The sequence below is a fragment of the Hevea brasiliensis genome, chromosome 9, assembly GCF_030052815.1.
Source record: "Hevea brasiliensis isolate MT/VB/25A 57/8 chromosome 9, ASM3005281v1, whole genome shotgun sequence".
Lineage (NCBI taxonomy): Eukaryota > Viridiplantae > Streptophyta > Magnoliopsida > Malpighiales > Euphorbiaceae > Hevea > Hevea brasiliensis.
Window position 1 is genome coordinate 96807360 of NC_079501.1, and position 18317 is coordinate 96825676.

At 29.3% G+C, this 18317-nt stretch overlaps 1 pseudogene; it reads right to left on the minus strand.

The window, feature by feature from the left end:
* Positions 1-281: 281 nt before the first annotated feature.
* LOC131182984 (extracellular ribonuclease LE-like) overlaps positions 282-18317 on the minus strand; it is a 42096-nt pseudogene continuing 24060 nt past the window's right edge.

The following is an 18317-nucleotide window of genomic DNA, read 5'->3' on the forward strand; positions in this document are numbered from 1 at the left end:
TATGGGTGGCTGAAGTCTACAACCTAATCTGGCGAGTACTGAGCAAATTAAATTTTAATTCATTTTAATATGGGTTTATGTAAATAATTGAATTATTTTATACATTAAAATAACTAGCCAATTCAATATTTCAATCCAACCATTTGTTTCATTTCATATACTTTCAAACGTGAGATTCCCAACAACTTAGAGATACAAATAAAGGACAGGAATAAAGTGAGAATTCGTGAATGAAAAGCAATTGGCAAATTGATGTTCTAAAAGGTAGAGAACTTAATCTGTTAGGCACATTTTCCACTTGGAAACACTGGACATTCATTGACGTTTGATCCAGAAGCGTCCACACATAAGTAAATTTGGTAAAGCTGGCTGTTGCCTGACTCATCAAAATTGCACTCTATCCATGGAGTATAGCCTATTGCTGCTTGTATTGCACTCTTGATGCTGCTCAAGCTATATGTTGCCCCATTTGGCTCTATTCCTATTACATTAGTTTTTAATTTACTGTTAAATGAGAATTATTGTATAATCTTGGGTACAACTACTATAAACTGGTTATATTAGAATGATTTCAACAACCTTAAATTAAATATTTGCTATGAGATTGTGCAGAATCAAGATACTACCTCTGTTCATTTTTATCTATCGCATTTGATTTTATACAGTAATTAAAGAAATAATTGCATAATCTCATTTTTATAAAAATATACTAGTAATTGATTAAATTATTCTTTATCTCGCTTAATTACTCATTTTATAAATATTTATTTGATTAAAATAGTTAATACTCATTGATTTTCTAAATGTGATGGATAATTTTGGACCCAAAAAAAACCCCAAATGCGAAAGATAAAAATGGATGAAGGGAGTACTTATTATTTTAAACATATGCACATCTTAATTAACATTGCATGAATCTCATAGCAAATATTTAATTTAACACTTCGTCCCATTTCAAGTTTTTTTTAAGTTTTTTGTACAAGAATTAAGAAAATGATGAAATAATCTCATTTTTATTTATATAAAAAAAAGAAATAATGAAATAATCTCATTTTTATAAAAAAAAAAATACTAATAATTGACTCAAGTATCTTTGTATTTAATTAAGATAGAGAAAGGTGATAACGAACAAATAAATGCATAGGTAATAACAACAGAAAAAGGTAAAATTAGAAAAAAAAATAATTAATATTTTTTTATTTTTTAAAAAAACAAATAAAGTGGGATAAAAATAAATTGTTTTAAACATCACCTGAAATGGGGCAGAGATAGTAGCTGTTAAGCTTTTTCTTATATAAGAACAAACAATTTATATAAATTGACATGTATCAGGATTCACCTGCATTCTTAAGAGGCTGGAGAATTACTTGCTTCTTGAAGTCAAGGGCTGCCTTGAAGCAGTCATGTTGGTCAACAACCGACTCAGAGCATGTGCCATGCTTGTCCCATTCATGTGATGTGACCAAAAGGCCACTCCATTGCCACTTGGGTTGGCCAATTCTTTTGCATACTGCTTCTTAGGTCTGAAATCTATACATTAATTTGAAGAGTATTGGATCATAAGAGGTGTGTTGGGGGGGTGGGCGGTTGTTGGTTGAGGGTTGTTGTGGTTGTGATATAAAGATTTCAACAATGAAATGGCCATTGACAACTAGTATCACTTTAAAGTAATGACATTGCTATTGACAATTAGCATCACATAGAGGAACCTTCATTGTTAAAGTCTTGGAATTGTTTATTTTAACTTCATCAAATTAAGATTAAGGTTTTATAATGAACGAGTTTTAATTCAAAGAAGTTGTTATTAAGATTATAAGATTTCAAGTTCAAATTTCAATCGGAATTGATTATAAAAAAAAAGTAAAAAATTAAGATTTGATGAGATGTAAAATTGTAATTAGGGCTGGTGCATGAATTTGTTTTTTTACAACAAATGATATGTGAATGAGCCCGACTATTGGTTTGGTTCTGGTTCAAATCGGCCTGGAATCAGAACTGTGAAACCCCAAGATTCTGGTCCGATTCTTATTCAAATCTAATAGTTTTTTTTTTTTATTTTGAAATAAAAAGGCAATTTAGTCCATAATCGTCCGGTTCAATTCCGATTCAGTTCTAGTCCAATTCAATTTTTGTTTGAGTCAAAGACGAATTTAACTGATTCCAATTCGATTATGATGTGGTTTAAAGTGGTCTAATTCTAATTTGGGTCCGATTCTAAATTGGCCCTTGACTGGGTTGATTTGTGTAGCATGTGTGATGTTGTGAGAGACTATTCACAAATTTTTCTCATATAATGATTCCCTTTCAACAAACGAAAGAACTCCTTTTCAAGTGGCAGTGGAGGTTCATCTCTTAATTGAAATTGAATCAGAATTGAATTAATCTAATTTAAAATTAAAATTAGATTAAAAAAGATTACAATCATATGAACTTAAATTGAATTTGAATTGAGTTAGAATCAATTTAATTGATAAGTTCACTTTTGAGCTAAAATTAAAATTTCTTCTTTTATTAAAAAAAATTTATCACCGAATTTGATCAAAATCAGACTAAATTGGGAAAGAAAACCATGATCGAAATTGAGGACCCTTCAATCCTAGTCCCCTTGGTCTTGAAACTATAACTAAACAGTGGCCACCTTAGGCGGAGAGAAATGGCTGAGATTATGCTCGACTCTATTTGGGAATGTGTTTAAAAAGTTGATCTAAAATCACTTTAAATAAAAAAAAAATTAATATTATTAAAAAAGTAATTTAAAAAATTATTTTACTGTTTTAAGATTCTTATAATTAAAATGTCTTGTAGTTAAGAAAAGAGAGGAAAAAAAAATTATAAGAGAAGTAAAAAAAATAAAGGCTAATTTCTTTATTTTGTTAGAAGAAAAAAGAAAGAAGAAAAAAAAATAAAAATTGAGTTCCCTTATTTTGTAAGAAAAAAAAAAAACTTCCGAGGATTTGTGTAGAGAATGCCTTAAGAGCATTTTGAACCATTTTATAATTAGGCGGAATAGAGTGGAAATCAATATTAATTTTTTTATTTTTCCTCTATGTCTTTTTTCCCTTTAAATTAGTTTTTAATTTATTTTATTTTAAATTTTAATTTTATAAAATATTTTATTTTAATTCAGAATTTTAAATTAAAAGTACGCGTAATTGAAATATTTATTCAAATATATATAGCAAAATAGATTTGATATAATAATAAATTATTATTTTACTAATATATTTTTGTTACAGATAACAATATTGAATATATAAATGATCTAATTGTGAAATTATATTGTAAATAATTTATCATACTATTTAACTATAAAATTATATTATACTATTCAACATAGCCATTTTTTAATATAATTTTATTTATTCAATCTAAGCATAATAATAAAAATGTAATATTTTTTTTCACTTTTATTTCTTTCAAAATATGAAAATATACAAATCATTTCTTTTTCTATGAAAAATATTTATAAGGAAAAATAATAATTTTCCTTTCTATAAGAATTTTACTTTCCATATAATTCCACATACTTTTCATTCATTAACTTTCCTATCTACATAAAAATGAAAGCTGGGAAAGAAAAAGTAATTGGAATTATAAAGAAAAATAAAATTCCTATGGAAAGATATATTATTATTTTTCATGTTTGTAAGAAAAAATAAATCACTTTTCCTTGCAAACATGAAAAATAAAAATATTCCTTTCCATAGAAATTTTATTTCCCTTATAATTTTAATAACTTTTTTTTTCCAGTTTTCATTTCCATGTAGATAGTAAAGTTAAAGAATGAAAAGAGCGTGAAATTATATGGAAAGTAAAATCTCTACAGAAAGCAAAATTATTATTTGTCCTTACAAATTTTTTCCATAGGAAAAGAAAAGGAAAGAAAATGATTTGTATAATTTTTCATGTTTTGATGGAAAGAAAAGAGATGAAAGAAAATTATTACATTTTTACTATTATAATCATATTAAATAAATAAATTTATAAAAAATTAACATTATTTTATTATTATTTTTGCTAAATTTGAGCAAAAAATAAAATGATTTTTCACACAAATTCTCATAATTTTTTTTCATTTCATCTTTTCCTCTTTCTTTTCCTCGATTTTTCAACAAACCTTAATTATGCACTGTAAATAGTTCATCATATAGAATCACTATACTCAATAGAGTTAAAAAAAAAATCTAATAATAGAATAGGAAATTACCTTATTTTTATTGAAGGGATTACTATAATCACAATTTGAAGGGTAATTCCGATCCTTTTAATTAGGCCAAAGCCCATGAATGCCAAAATCAGCAGTAGGTTTTCCAGTGGTTGGGTAGCAGCAACTTTGCTTTGTATCACAGTATGAACCTGGCCACTGTATTACAAACAATAATTTCATTTTTTTTAATTAAAAAAAAAAACTCAAATCAATCACGAAGTTTGCCTAGGCTACCAAAAAGCTTCATCAAGATTGAATTGTAGGCTTTCATCCTCGTTCAACTTTCAGAGATTATAGGCTTCTAATACTCTTTATCTAATTTCTTTTATAAGTTTTTTTTTTTTTAGTGAGATTATGCAGTTTATAGGTGTATTTATAAGCCAAAATGAAAGGTTTTGGAGATGAGTATCTTGCCAATCTTATCAGTCTAAAGGAGAAGAAACAAACCAAAAAGCTTACTCTTTTTTCCCTTTTAATAAAAAAAAAAAAATTTCAAGTGGGCTATGAACGTTCAGCTCTGAATTGAAATTGAATTAATTTAATTTAAAATTAAAATTAGATTAAAAATATTAAAATTATATTAACTTAAATTGAATTTGAATTGAGTTGGAATCATGTTGAAATTGAGCTATTACTTTCAAACCAAAATTAAAATAAAAAAAATATATCACCGAATTTAATCAAAACTGGACTAAATTGAAAAAAAAAAAAAAAATCAAAATTGAGGACCCTTCAATCCAACTGCAATCCTTTCAGTCTTGAAACCAGAACTGGTCAGTGGTCACCATAGGCAGAGAGAAATGACAAAGATTATGCTTGACTCTATTCGGGATTATGGTTAAAAAGTTGATCTAAAATCACTTTAAATAAAAAAAATACTATTTTAAATATTATTAAAAAGGTAATTTAAAAAAATTATTTTACTGTTTTGAGATTCTTATAACTAAAATGTTCGCAGTTAAGAAAAGAGAGTGAAAAATGGTAAGAGAAGAAAAAAAAAAGTCAATTTCTTTATTTTATTGAAAAAAAATAGAAAGAAAAAATAAAAATTCAATTCCCTTGTTTATGTAAGAAGCGGAAAGAAAAAGGAAAATCTTGCGAAGATTTGTGTGGAAAATACTTAAATAGCATTTTAAACTATTTTAAAATTGAGGGGGAATAGAGTGAAAGGTAATATTAATTTTTTTGTCTATTTTTCTTCTATGCACTTTTTCGTACAAATTAATTCTTAATCTTATTTTATTGTAATTTTATAAAATATTGTAACTATAAGGTTGGGAATTACACTTCAAATTGTGAATCTGGTAATTCCTTTAATCAAAATAAGGTTCCCTATTCTATTATTAGAATTTTTTTTTTTAATTTTATTGAGTATATTGATTCATTTTGAACAGTATTAAAGTGCACACTTTTTTGTTATAAAATTTTTATGTTTTTTTATATTTAATTTATTCACTTGTTATAATTATTAGGGCATTATAAGAGTCTATTTGACATTATCGTTTGAGCTTATATTGAGAAAAATATTATAAAAATTTTATAACAAAAAAGTGTGCATTGTAATATTGTTCATCATGATGAATCAATATACTCAATAAAATTGCAGAAAAAAAAAAGAAAAAAAAAAGAAGAAAATTTGATAATAGAATAGGGAGTTATCTTATTTTGATTGAAGGGATTGCTAGAATCACAATTTAAAGGGTAATTCCGATCCATGTGTTTAGGCCAAAGCCCATGAATGAGAAAATCAATAGGAGTAAATTTTAACAACCATCCTTGAACATATATAGTTGTAACACTACAGTCCTTCAATTTAAAAATGTAACATAAAACCCCCTCAACTTTCAAATTGTGCACAATAATATCCCTCCAACCTCCAATCACTGGTTTTTCAGTTAGACGTTGACCTGGACAGTTCCAGCGTAACGCTTAGTCATCATTTCTCTTTCCTTTCTCAAGCCATGTGCAAATTGAATCCTTCTACTCTTTATAGAGAAAATAATTTTTCATGTATAGAGAGAATAATTTTATACTTTGCATAAAAAAGGAAAGAAAAATACTGACTAAGTGTCACGCTGGATCTGTTCACACCAGCATCTAACTAGAAAATTAGTAATTGAAAGTTAAAGGGATTTTACAGTGCAAAATTTAAAAATTGAGGGGGTTTTATGTTACATTTTAAAATTGAAGGACTATAATATTACAATCATATAAGTTCATGGATAGTTGTTAAAATTCCCAATAAATTAAAAGGAAAATTTTACCGTACAGCCATACGACCGGCTATGTTATATGGTAGTGAGTGTTGGGCACTGAAAGAGTCGTATGCATCTAAGATAAGAGTTGCAGAGATGAGAATGTTAAGGTGGATGAGTGGCCATACTAGACTAGATAAAGTCCGTAATGAGAGTATCAGAGAAAAGGTAGGAGTGGTGCCAATTGAAGATAAGTTGAGAGAAGGGAGATTGAGGTGGTTTGGTCATGTGAAGCGTAGACATACGGAGGCTCCAGTTAGACAAGTAGAGCACATTAGGTTAGAGGATAGAAAGAAAAAAAGGGGTAGACCTAAATTAACTTGGAGGAGAGTAGTACAACATGACTTAGAAGCATTACACATTTCTGAGGATTTAACCTAAAATCGTTCAGAGTGGAAAAAGCGAATCCATATAGCCGACCCTAAATTTTTGGGATAAAGGCTTAGTTGAGTTGAGTTGAGTTGTATAGTTGTTAAAATTAATCCAATCAAGAATGGTTTTTCAAAGGATTAGGTAGCAGCAACTTTGCTTTGTATCACAGTATGAACTTGGCCACTGTATCACAAACAATCATTTCACTTAGAAAAATAAATTATGAAGCTTAACTATTAACTGATTAATTTACCTGTTGAACAAAGTAGAAGAAATCAAAATCTTGTGAAGCACAAAGGAGAGAAGCTATAGAGGGTGTTGCAAGGATTTTGCAATCGCTAGGCATTTCATCAAAGTGGAAAGTGAGGAGTCCCACTTTAATTTTGACAGAAAATTAAAGAAAACCATTTATTATTTAAAAAAATTTAAAAAGAATATTTACCACTTCTAATTCAAAGGTCCAGGGTTCGGAGTCCGTATACGTGTAGGAAAAGTGTTAGGCACCCCACAGTCATCCCTAAATAAGGCAGATAGATTTAATAATGTGCTCATAGAAATAATTTTAATGGAGTTTAAATCTTAATATTAGTTCCCTGTATTTGTTCAAAAAGGGCATAAATATGGGAACACATAAATACCTTACTAGTGAGTCAAGTAAGTAAAACGATCTTAACAATGAATTTTGACTATATTTTATTTATTATAAAATGGCAAAAGGTAACCAATTTTATATTGATTTTGAAATAAAAGTATAAGAATGTTTAATAAGCTTTCAAATTTGATTGTTGATGAATTTCCTAGAGAAAAACAAATTTTAATCTAAAATCCTTTACTAAAAATTTGCAGTCAAATGAGATTAAATCTAAAATCCTTTACTAAAAATTTAATTTTCTAAAATTTAAGATGTTTGCAAAATAAAAGTGGACATTAAAGAATTTACCGACAAAAAATTAAGTTTTGCTTAAACTAAAAGAGGTGTATGCTGAAGATGGAATCATTTTGCCAAAAGTGAAAGACATTTTAGAAAATAAGAGGAAATTTTAATTTTTCGAAGCATAATTCATTTATCAATTAAGAAATTAAATTAATATAAGTTATGACTTCCATTCATTTTAATCAGTATCCTGATTAAAAGGAATGTGTTAATTAATACCTAAAGAGTTTGACTCATTAACAAGTACCCTTACTTAATAAGATCAAAGTTTCATCGTCGGCACTAATTAACCACAATCTTAATCTTTATTAATTTAATAAAAAATTATCAATAAGTTAAGCATAATTTAAATGTCGTAGAGAAGAGATTGGATCAATACAAATCAAAATTTGCATTCTTTTAATCAGTACCCCTATTAAAATAAATTTGTTAATTTAATGCCTAAAGAGTTTAATCAATTAGCAGGTATTTCCACCAAACCAAATCAAAGTCTCATCATTGATATTAATTTAACCATAATCTTAATTTTTATTAATTCAAATAAATTTATTATTTACCAGTTTTGTTAAAAAACATACTTTTATTAGTTCAATTATTTAGCAATCGTACACTTTGTAACCCATGACTTAAACTCTTTTAATAATTATAGAAATAAAATTAAATTAATATTGATCAAGGTTTTCATTCTTTTAACCAGTACCCCAATTAAAAGAATGTATCAATTAATGCCTAAAGAGTTTAATCCACTCATGGATACCCCACTAAATAGAATCAAGATCTCATCATTGGCACTAATTAATCTCAATCTTAACCTTTATTAATTTAATTAAACTACAAAACATACATGCACTTTCACAATTAAATGTAGTTTAATAACAAAAGAATTAATAGATATCAAATCAAATATAATATACTTACAAATTTGCTGAAATTTCGGTAGAGTTTTTTCTAAAAAAAATAGGACATTTCTCAAATTTTAACAAAATACAACCTGCACAAAATTGTCATCCTTACCTGCACTTATTCATTCATCTTCTACCTTAACAAGAAAATCACATAAAAATAAAAATAAAATAAAGAAATTCGACCAGGGGTGGATTTTGGTTTTAGATAAAATCTTAACTTCGTGAACTTATTTTCTATTCCTTCTAAACGACCATTTGTTTACTTCGGAATTCATAACACTAAAAGCACAATGAATAGAAGAACTTCAAAAAAAAAATCTGTTTGATAATTAAAATAATAATAACTTAAGGGGTATCTCCTTATTTAAGTAATTAAAGAGTACCCTCTTCAACTACTAAAAAGAAATATTTTATACAGAAAGGACATATTAATTTTTATCAATTTAGATGATTCAAGGTGTCTTTCCTATTTGAGTGGCTCAAAGGAAAAAAACTATAAAATTATTTGGCCCAAATAATTTAATAATAATTTGAGAGCATCTCCCAATTAAGTGGCTTAGAGGGTACCCCTTTAACTACTAAAAAAAGACATTTTAATAGAAATATTTTATTTGACTTAATAAATTAGGAACTATTTAAGGGGCATCCCCCTATTTAAGTAGTTAAGGGGTACCCCTTTTACTACTAACACGATATATATATATATGTTTAAAAAAATTATTTGATTTAAATAATTTGAATAATTAATAACAAGTAAAGGGGCGTCCCCATTTAAGTAATTTAAGTGCATCCCTTTAACTACTAAAAAAATTTGTATATAAAAATATTATTTGATTTAAATAAATTTTAATGATTAATAACAATTTAAGGGATATCCCCCATTTAAGTATTTTGAGGGGTAGCCCCCTTTAACTACTTAAAAAAAAATTGCATCTCTAAAAAAACTTAATAAACTAGTAACAATTTAAGGGGCATCCCCCGTTTAAGTAGTTTAAGGGGTACCCATTTAACTATTAAAAATTCTATAGAAAAAAAAAAATCTTTTGTTTTGAAAATAAATTGGTTTTTCTCTATTTGTAGGTTCTATAATTTGACATGATCAATATAGTTCACACAGTGGAATATTCACTACTTTAATATTAAATCTCAGAGTATAGCTCAAGTATTCACTTTGGCATATGCACTATGGCTGGATCCATCACAATGAGGCAGTATTTGCTTTGGCTGATGCACTATGGCCGAATCCATCACAATGAGGCATCCCAAAGTTATGGACAAAGACATTTCAAAAACTATAATACACGTTTAACTCATGGAAACAATTTTCTATTAGCATGCTATTTGTACTAAATAAGACATGTTCTAACTTTCTTGGCTTTTCACTAGTTAATAGTAACATAGTTACAATTTTAAAACCACCATGAACTTGTTAAAAAAAAAAGTCCTTCAAAATGAAATTAATGATAATGCTAACAGCAAACTACAAGTGCAGAACCTTCCCATTACCAAAATATAAAGTCCACGGAGTGTCTCCTATCATTCAGATCCTAATATGCCCATTTAAACAATAAAACAACACTTCCTAGAAAGTACTAGTAGTGAAAAGTTAGCATCTACACATATGAACGGTTAGGAATAATTGACAGTTCAGGTTCCTCTAAATCCAAAAGTGTGTGCTTGCCTTGAAACACCACACAATCAAAATTTCACACAACCCAAATAGAAGCCCATTGAAGTTGATCAATAGCAGATTAAACATAACTTGCAAACACAGAGAACAATATAAATCATTTGATTATCTATATATATATATATATATATATATATATATATATAAACTCAATCATTCATCATCTATGGAGAGCGCACAAAGACCAATCAAGACAAAATCAACAAAATTTCACCTGAACTTAGATGGAATGATACTTTGCTTTTGTGCAAAAACGGACACTTTGGAGAAATAAGGGAACAAACCAATCTGGCCCTGAATGTGGATCTGCTTTGCGGGTACAGGTTCTGTTGGTGGTAAAACCATAAAAAGAAAAGAAAGAGTCTTGATGTCAATGAAGGACATGGAGGGGAACGTCTATGTCACAAAGGAGGGGAAAGTTAGTGCAATGATGTTCGCAAGAGGCACTGAAAGTTGTGTCTCCACTTGGATCTAATAGAGGTAAAGTGTGAATAGGGTGGTGTTTCTTATAAAACGGCAAGAGGATGTGTGTTTTGTCTTGAGCCCTTGTGACATTGTAAGGGATGGCATTTACAAGGAGTAAAAATTCGAAAATCAAGGGCCATGATTTAAGATACCAAAAGAAAGGTTGAGATTAAAAGAATGAATTTTATTTTTGATTTATTATTATTATAATTATTATTATTATTATTATTATTATTTAACCTTAAATCTAATGGTAAAAAAAAAATCGAAGATTTAGATTAAAAAAGGACTATTTGGTTTTTTTTCCTTTTGATCTAAGGATCAAGATTTGCTCTTACAAATTTAATCAATGGTTGAAATTAAATTGTATAAAATTTGTCTTCTTTACTTTAACTAATGTCACACCCTACCCCTCCGTAAGGCATAACATGATCCCATAGTATACCTAATGAATTATCAAACTTTACCTACTGATAGCTCATTAAATACACTACAAAGGATTTTAAAACCTTTTCTTATTTCTTTTTACAATGGTGAACACTTTTGACATGTATTAAAAATTTTTAACTGAAGTGAAACAAAATAACAAATCTGAGTATCAATAATTTCTGTAAAAATTTTGGCAGAGTGTCATCTGTATTTTGAATAAAACGGTTCTTCAAAAACCTGTAAAAAAGCACTTCCAATATATATTTCTTCAATCCCAAACTCCAATAATAGTTCAACATAATAAATTTCTCAACTCAATTCAACATCAATTTTTCAGTTTTTTTCAAAAGCTGAGATAAAAGAAATATGTCACAATATTTTTACAAGCCAAAATAATTTACAATTTTAGTTTACAATTGCTCAAGACCAAGTACAATATATATATATACAGTGCACATACATTACAACAAAGACTACAAAATATGGTATACTTAATATACTCGGCAAAATCTCAAAATGTAGCACAAGCAGCCTATTCTGCTGCTTTGTTCGTCTGTCTACCTGCGACAGCAATGAAAAAGCTATCGTTGAGCCAATGTCTCAGTGGTGCACAACATTAAGAAAATACAATTTAAAATCATAAACCATAAATCATATGAACTGTGGATACTTAAAATCATAGTTAAATTCAAAAGACAGAGAATGTCATAAAGAATTTAAACTCCATTTCACAATATCACAATAAATATCAATAAATTATACACACAGCTTAATCATGATTCCATAGTCCAATTCATCCCAAAAGCCGATGGCTAGTGAGGAATAACATAGCTAGCTAGCAAATAAATGAGTACTCATTCTATTCGTCCTCAACAGGCACACACCTCAATACTTCAGCCAGAGAGAGAATTCAAAGTCAATTCGTCCCACTAGACAAGCTAACGAGGAATTTAATCAAATATACATGATAGCTGTGGTTAAGCAATAAGTATCCATCAAATTTCCATTCAAACAATTTTCCACAATTTAAAACAATAACATACAAATAATCATAATTTATTTCAATTGAAAAATTCAAAAGAAATAACTGTTGTGCACAAACCTCTGAAGAGTAACCTCTTGGCCCTGACTCAGTGTTTCCTTCCCCTTCCCTAAGTCTTTGCTAAATGAAACACACAATTTGAAGTATTTCAGTACTCATTTAAACTGTCTCTAACAATAAGGTTCAATAATTAGTTTATTTAATTCTATTGTTTTCTTTAGTCAATCTATAATATTGACCCTTGATGCACTCTAGGTGAATTAGGTTTAATGTTACCAATATGTCACATTTTGCATTTCAATATGCTGCCAATATAGTGCAATTTACAATTTCTACAAGTTGGCATTCATTGCCAAATTATTTCAAGCATCATTGTATGTAAATGTCAAGTTCTCAATTTTTGTGTGCTAGATTGGTCTAGCTTAAAGTCCTATTTCTCTTGGTTTTTAGCTTCTGGTCAAAGAAGCAAAATTGTAGCTCTATGTCTTATTGCACTCGGGGCAAAATTTCAGGTCATTCTGAGTTGTATAGACCAAGATATGGTCAATTTACTAAAGCTGGACAGATTGCACTAAAATGGCAACTTTAGGTCATTTCTGGTTCTAGCAGTTTTTATTCCCGAACTTGTGCAAGCATTTTGACTTGCTTATGGTCATTTCTGGGTTTTGGTGTCTTCATAATAGTTGTATATCTATGTCTAATCTATCCATGGTAAAAATTTCAGGTCATTTGGACCTGTTTTGAGTGAGTTATGGCAAAAAAACTAACTGCTGCCCAAATTGTCAATTTTCAGGCTTTCAAGTCACTAATCCTGATTTGGTCATTTCTCAAGTTACTTTCTGGATAGAATTTAGGTAGGCTTTCTTCATGAAAGTTGGCACATTTTGTGCCTATTTTTACCTCCAATTGGCCTTATACCAATTGGAGTCACACACTTAGGGTTATAGGCCCATTTGCACACTGCCCTCTACATGCCTTTCAAACACCAAACCAACACACATTCACCAACTATCTCCTCACTTCTCCATACCATTCTGCATTTGGCACTAACCATAACCATTCAATTCTTTACATTATAGGTCAACTTGGACAGAATATAACAACTTCAAAATACACCAAATGCAGTCACAATTCACAAAGTTCAAACCCAACAATATATACACATAAATACTTCTAATTATCACACATACTTCCATCATCAAATTACATACCTGTCACTACTATTCCACACACATAGGCTGCCATTTTTTTTGTACAATACTTCAATAACATTTCATGAATTTGAACATGATCAATTTCCATTATGAGGCTGCCAAACATCCTTACATATCAACTTCCATTTTTACTTTTCAAGCTCACCATTCAAACTTTATACATGGGAATCAACTTCAATACATATAAGCACTTAATTTAACATCCCAAACTACCATTTACATGTAAAAATAAGCTATACATGATGAAGTTCCATGGCTGCTGAAATGCTCCATCACCAATAATTCATCAAACCTCAAAACTTCTTCCATAAATCAAATAACCACAACATCAACTCAAAGTTTAACAAAGAAAGGATGAAGAAATGAACATGTACCTCAAGTGGAGCTTGTCAAAACTCCTTCAAATCTCTCCCTTCTTGCTCCCAAACTACTGCCCAAGGTGTATACTATAACTTTAATGAAGAACTCTTAAGGAAATTGTGGCGAAATCATGGATGCATGGAGCTTGGTTAAGCTTTGGCCATAGAGTCCCATGGAGGATGAATTCGGCTGTCTTGGAAATGAGAGGTTGAAGATGAAATTTCAGCCCACATTTGTGATATTTTAATGTCCACTAACTTAACTTAGTGGAGCACTAAGTTTGGTTAATGATTTAATAATCCAAAGTTTCCAATTTTGCAATTTTGTCACCATTCTTCCACTATTTATATTATGTACCACAATTTAATTTTTGTATGACATTTTCAAAGTTTAATATCATTTATTTTTAATGGACATTTAGGTCAAAAAACAACTCAGGATGTCAATTTACCAAAATGCCCCTATTCGGATTGTATTCCCAATTTTTCGGTAACACCAGTTTTTGTCGGTTTCTCGATTTCTCGTTTTTCCTTGTACTAATTAATTAAATTTTTTTTTTATATTTCTAATGACATTTATACTTCAATAAGTCTTTAATTATGTCTTGAAACTAAATTTCGAGGGTTCTCTGCAATCCTGGGGTCGGCTATTGCCTGCGCCGTAACTTCCCCGTGCGGTCACCCATCGCTACGGTTTTCGGCTCGTTTAACTTGGTTACATTTCATTGCTATTATTTTTCTTTTGTTTTTCTTGTATTTTCCTTTCTTTTATTTCATTATTTTATGTCTCCTCACTAACATTTAAATGTAGTTCTAGGCATCCTAGCTGTCCGGACAGACACTGGTCACCAGAACAGTAGAACACACTACCGAACATAGGTGTGTTACTGTAATGGCCCGGCCCACTAGTGATATTGTCCGCTCTGGACCGAAGCCCTCATGGTTTTAGAACGCGTCAATAGGGGTTACGAACCACCAACTTATAAACCCAGCATCTCTCCCGTGTTTTGTCGATGTGGGATTTGCCTAGGGTGTTACAATCCACGTCAATAGGGGTTATGAACCACCAACTTATAAACCCAGCATCTCTCCCGTGTTTTGTCGATGTGGGATTTGCCTAGGGTGTTACAATCCACCCCCCTTATGGGACTCAGCGTCCTCGCTGAGGTTTGCCCCACCATCGTTCAAGGTTGCACGCGGAGCGGCTCTGATACCAAATTGTAATAGCCTGATCCTTCTCCAGTTAGTATTGTCCGCTTTGGCCCATGGGCCTCACGGATTTGTCCCTTGGGAGGTTTCATTCCCAAAAGCGTGCTGACCAGGTGAGGAAGGCTCCCACATATATGGCCCAAATCTTTTCTTCCCGTTTCCGATGTGGGACACGAAGTTTTCACCCCAGTGCGTAGCTGGTTGAACAAGCACGTCCCAACCCCATCCCTGGGTCGTGACAAGCCCACCAGCTTCCGCCTGGTGCGTCCTCGCACCACACACCATACTAGAGGGAACCAGGCTCTGATACCACAAATGTAACGGCCCGGCCCACTAGTGATATTGTCCGCTCTGGACCGAAGCCCTCACGGTTTTAGAACGCGTCAATAGGGGTTACAAACCACCAACTTATAAACCCAGCATCTCTCCCGTGTTTTGTCGATGTGGGATTTGCCTAGGGTGTTACAGTTACAACTAATTCTTGATCTAATGGTGGAGGAATTAAATCTTTAAAAAAATAAGAGCTAGGATTTAATGGTACTAACATTTGTCTTTATTTCTTTAACAGACCCCCAATCTAATTGTGCAAAATTAATTCCTAAAATATTTAATGGCTAAGATTAATTTAGGACTATTTTGCTTATTACTTTTTGATATAAGGGTCTAGATTTGCTTTTAGAAATTAAAAAGGCCTATATTCAAATGTGCAAAAATTAATTTAGCCAACTCCTATTCCAAGGGTGGAAAATTAAATTCTAAGAAAATAGATGGCTAAAATCACTTTGTACTATTTTGTCATTTTCATTTTTAATCCTAAGGTCTAAATTAATCCTTACAAAAATTAATGATCAAGATTAAAAGGTGTAAAACGCATTAAATAATTTTAATCTAGGGGTGGGAATCAAATCCTAACAAAATTAAAAGTTAAAATTAAATTTGTTTTTATTCTCTTTAATCTAATGGCTAAGAAACAAAATTAAAAAGAAAATAAAGTGTAATGATTAATTAAAACAATTTTACTCTTTTTCTTTCATTTTTAAAATTAAATTTTAAATCTAAAAATGAAATTAAATTTTTATAAAATTGATAGTCAAAATTAAAATCAAATTACAATTTAGAACTAAAATAAAAGTGGAATTTAATTAAAAAAACGTAAATGAGCTAGGGAATTAAAAGTAAAATTAAAATAAAATTGAAAATTAAATTAGAATTAAAGTAATAGTGAAAACAACAATCCAATCGATAAAATTATATTTAATTATTTATTTTTTAATTAATTAAATTTTTATTTATTATTATTTTTATAGGGCCAAATAAAATATAGTTTCTTAAAAAAAAAAAGATTTTATTGGCCCGAACAAAATATAGTGTCTACAGAGGGCTACCAAAAGCTTCATCAAGATTAAACTATAAGCTTTCATCCTCATTCAACGTTCAGAGATTATGGGTTTTTAATACTCTTATCTAATTTCTTTTATAATTTTAATGAGAATATGTTGTTTATAGCTGTATTAATAGGCCAAAATGGAAGGTTCTGGAAAGGAGGATCTGTCAATCTTATCAGTCTATATTATTCATGACATTATTTAACCATTTCCTCATTATTGGCATATGTCGGCTATCCCTCCTTCCCTACATGGGTTTACAATTTTTGCTTTCCTTCTTTAGCCAACATGATCATAATTGACTCTAATCATTATCCTTGCCTCAATGGTTGAAATTAAATTGTACAAAATTTGTCTTCTTTACTTTAACTAATTCTTAATCTAATGGTGGGGGAATTAAATCTTTAAAAAAATTTTGACCTAGGATTTAATGATACTAACATTTGTCTTTATTTCTTTATCAAACCTCCAATCTAACGGTCCAAAATTAATTCCTAAAATATTTAATGGCTAAGAATAATTTAGGACTATTTTGCCTTATTACTTTTTGATTTAAGGGTCTAGATTTGCTTTTAGAAATTAAAAAGGCCTAGATTAAAATGTGCAAAAATTAATTTAGCCAACTCCTATTCCAAGGGTGGAAAATTAAATCCTAAGAAAATAAATAGCTAAAATCACCTTGCACCAATTTGTCATTTTCACATTTAATCCTAAGGTCTAAATTAATCCATACAAAAATTAATGATCAAGATTAAAAGCTGTAAAATGTTTTAACTAATTTTTAATCTAGGGGTAGGAATCAAATCCTAAGAAAATTAAAAGTTAAAATTAAATTTGTTTTTATTCTTTTAAATCTAATGGCTAAGAAATAAAAATAAAGTGTAAGGATTAATTAAAACAATTTTACTCTTTTTCTTTAATTTTTAAAATTAAATTTTAAATCTAAAAATGAAATTAAATTTTTTAAAAATTAATGGTCAAAATTAAAATCAAATTACAAATTAGAACTAAAATAAAAGTGGAAGTTAATTAAAAAAACTTAAATGAGCTAGGGAATTAAAAGTAAAATTAAAACAAAATTGAAAATTAAATTAGAATTGAAGTAATAGTGAAAACAACAATCCAATCCAATCGATAAAATTGTATTTAATTATTTATTTTTTTAATTAATTAAATTTTTATTTTTTATTATTTTTATAAGGCCAAACAAAATATAGTGTGTTAAAAAAAGATTTTATTAACCTATACAAAATATAGTGTCTACAGAGGGCTACCAAAAGTTTTATCAAAATTGAACTATAAGCTTTCATCCTCATTCAACGTTCAGAGATTATGGGTTTCTAATACTCTTATCTAATTTCTTTTATAATTTTAGTGAGAATATGTTGTTTATAGTTGTATTAATTGGCCAAAATGGAAGGTTTTAGAAATAAGTATCTATCAATCTTATCAGTCTATGTTATCCATTCCATTGTTTAACCATTTTCTCATTATTGGCATATGCCGGCTGTCCCTCCTTCCCTACATGGGTTTTTCAATTTTTGGTCTCATTTTTTAGCCGACATGATTATAATTGACCCTAATCTTGATCCTTGCCTCAATGATTAAAATTAAATTGCGCAAAATTTGTTTTCTTTACTTTAACTAATTCTTGATCTAATGGTGGGAGAATTAAATATTTTAAAAAAATAAGGGCTAGGATTTAATGGTAATAACATTTGTCTTTATTTCTTTAACAAACCCCTAATATAATGGTCCAAAATTAATTCCTAAAATATTTACTGGCTAAGATTAATTTGGGACTATTTTGTATTATTAATTTTTGATCTAAGGGTTTAGATTTGCTTTTAC